The sequence below is a fragment of the Cebus imitator genome, unplaced genomic scaffold (genome assembly GCF_001604975.1).
Source record: "Cebus imitator isolate Cc_AM_T3 unplaced genomic scaffold, Cebus_imitator-1.0 Scaffold232, whole genome shotgun sequence".
In the NCBI taxonomy this organism is placed as follows: Eukaryota; Metazoa; Chordata; class Mammalia; order Primates; family Cebidae; genus Cebus; species Cebus imitator.
In genome coordinates, this window is record NW_016107547.1 from 438,691 (window position 1) to 442,041 (window position 3,351).

A 3,351-nucleotide genomic window follows, 5' to 3' on the forward strand; every position below is an offset into this window, starting at 1 on the left:
CCTATTGTGTACACTCAAAAAATATAAATTAATAAAAAGAAACTTTAAAAAAGGTCAGTGGGGAGAATGGGGCATCTGTAGGCCCAGAGTATGGAGATTCAAACCACAGAGGATTATTCTCAGGTTGGAAAACCTATTGGAGTTTGCCTTACTCAGATTTATATTTCATAGGACCCATAATCACTTTATTCCTTTTTGATTTCTCCCTTTTTTAGAGGAGACATTTGTATTTTTCCCCACTATTGTATTTTGGAAGCAGACAACTTGTTTACACAGCTGCACAGAAAAAGAGGAAATTTATCCTAGCATGGACCACACCAAGTGTATTACTAACACCTGATTTAGATGATTTAGAAAATGAGATTTAAGTTTTTCTGAGTTGATAATATTTAGATGAGATTTTGGAATTAGAGTTATACTGGAATGGTTTAAGGCATTTAAGAAAGATAAAAATTTGTGTGGGGGTTAAGGGTTGACTGTTAGGTGTTGAATTTTGCCCCTCCCTAAAAGGGATATGCTGAAAGTTCTATTTTCCAGTTTCCTGTCAATGTGACCTTCTTTGGAAATAAGGTCTTTTGTAGATGTTATCCAGTTATGATTAGGTCCCCTAGAGGCACATCCAGTGAATAGTATCTTTATAAGATACTAGAGAGGAATATTTGGACACTGAGACACAGAGGAGACATAAGGGAAAGAAAGCAATTGGAAGATGGAGGCAGAGACTGGAGTTACACTACCACGAGCAAGGAATGCCAAGGATTGCAGGCAACTATCAAAAGCTAGAAGAGACAATGAAGAAATCTTCCCTGGAGTTTTTAGAGGGAGCCTGATTATGCTGATAACTTGATTTCAGATTCCTGGAATGGTGAAATAACATATTCCTGCTGTTTGAAGCTATCTAGTTTGTAGTACTTTGATATGACAGCCCTAGGGAACTGATATAAAATCCAAACCTAAATTTTGTTGAATTTAAGAGAGATTACAAATTCAGTCTTAATCAGGGCTAACACTCCCAAATCCATCCTGAGTTATGAAAGGTGCCAGCAGTACATCAAATGAGACATTTGTGAAGGCCCTTCTGGAGTTTGGCTCATGCTACTTAATTGTTGAAATCTCCATGATTCCATGTATACTGGTGGCTTTCTTGATTCAGTGCACTTTTTAAAAACAAGATTCTTGTCCATGTCTAAAAACCATTGCTTTAGATGTCTTGCAATCTTCATAGGTGCTGATGATTTATAAAACCACAAACTTCTCAGTCCTTTTGAGCCTAGGAAAAGCTTCACTCTTCTCTAGCACTTATCATGTCTTTTTTTAAAAATCAGGCTTGTGTGCGCTCTCTCTCTCTCTCTCTCTCTCTCTCTCTCTCTCTTTCGTTCTCTCTCTCTCCCTACCTCCCTCTCTCCCTCCACCCCCTCCCTCTCTGCCTCCCCCCTCTACCACCTCTTTCTCCTCCTCCTCGTTTTTGTCTTCTCTTTCTCACTCTGCCTAGTACCTTCTCCTAAAGGATATTTAGAAAAATCTATAACCTATACTGTCTGTAAGTGACTTATATTTTGGATACATCAAATGTATGAGAAGAGGGAGCCAAGGCCTTACTAGCTTCTTAAAATAGAGGAAGAAAAAATCTACCAAACAAGAATTCTTTTACTTTTTTAACAGCTACAAATATAAAACGGAGATTAACATAATAGACTACCCTGTCATAGTTCCATTTATTTTTAAATTTAAAAATAATACCCCTACTTCCACAGTTTTATTGCACTGTCGTTAAATAATGTAATGCATATGATTTTTGCTCAATGGGAATTTATTTGTATTTCTTAGCATCTTTGTGTGTTTAGGTGTCAGTGATGTGACTGACAGAAAAATGTTAACAGATACTCTAATGGATATAGAACATATTTGAAGAAAAAGGGTCCACAAGCTTATGTAGACACTTACACAAATAAGAAAATCCAACATTTTATGAAACAGAGCTAAAGGATTTTCATGTCCCTGAGTCACCATGAGAATTTACAGCTGCAAATGATACAGTCATCTATTCCGAGTGCGAGAATCTTTTGCGTTATCCCACTAACTTTCTAACCGGTTGGACTGTTGCTCCTTTCCAATTCATTTTCCATACTGGAGTTACCTTCTTAAAAGGAAAATATACTTATGCCACCCTTATATATAGATATTTTCCATTCTTTTCCATTACCCTTAGGATAAAGTCTGAAATTCTAAACATTGTTTACTGATACCTCCACTTTCAAGACACTGCCTGCCTCTCCAGTTTCATTTCTTGCCACAGTTCCTCCAGAATTATCTTATTCATTATACTATAAACATCGTCCTTTTTGATGGAATACACAGTGTTTCTCTCTTTGAATATTTCATATTGGCTCATTCTTCTACTAGTGTTCTTTTCATAATCTACTATCTTGATAATTTTTACCTGTTTGCGTTTTGGGAAATTATTCTCAATTCTTAGACTAGATTATATTATTTATATATTTATTTTCTCCCACCCCAATAGTTTATTGCATGTTGTTATAATACTTTCGTTTATTTTTCTCCTTGTTCTGAATATATGCATTAATTACTCTTTAAAATTAATGGATTTTATTTCTTGAGCAGCTTTAGGTTTACAGAAAAAATCACTGGAAGATACAGAATTTCTCCCTATGCCTCTTAACTTTCCTCTTTCCCGATTTTACCTGTCATTAACAGCTTGCATTAGTATAGTAAATTTGTCAAAACTGATGAGACAATACAGATAAATTATTACTAACTAAAGTCCATGGGTTACATTAGAATTTACTCTTCAAGTTGTACATTCTATAGGTTTTGATAAATGTATGAGATGTCATGTATTCACCATTATGGTATCATACAGAATAGTTCACTGTCCTAGAAGCCTCTTCTGTTCCACCTATTTATTCCTCCCTCCTTCCCTCCCCACAAATGCCTGATAACACCTGTTCTTTTTACTGTCTCTATAGTCTTGCAGTTTTCTGAGTATCATGCAGCTGAAATAATATAGCATGTTTGATTTTCAGATTGGCTTATTTCCTTTTTTAATATCCATTTAAGTTTCCTTCATGTCTTTTTGTGGCTTGTTAGCCCTTTTTATCACTGAATAATTGTTTATTTTATGCATATACCAGTTTATCCATTTGACCATTGAAAGGCATCTTATTGCTTCTAAGTTTTGGCAATTATGAATAAAGTGGCTATAAATATGCCAGTGCAGAACTTTATGTGGGCATAAGCTTTTCAACTTATTTGGATATATACCAAGGAGCAGGATTGATATGGTAAAGATATGTTTACTTTTTTTTTTTTTTTTTGAGATGGAGTCTTGCT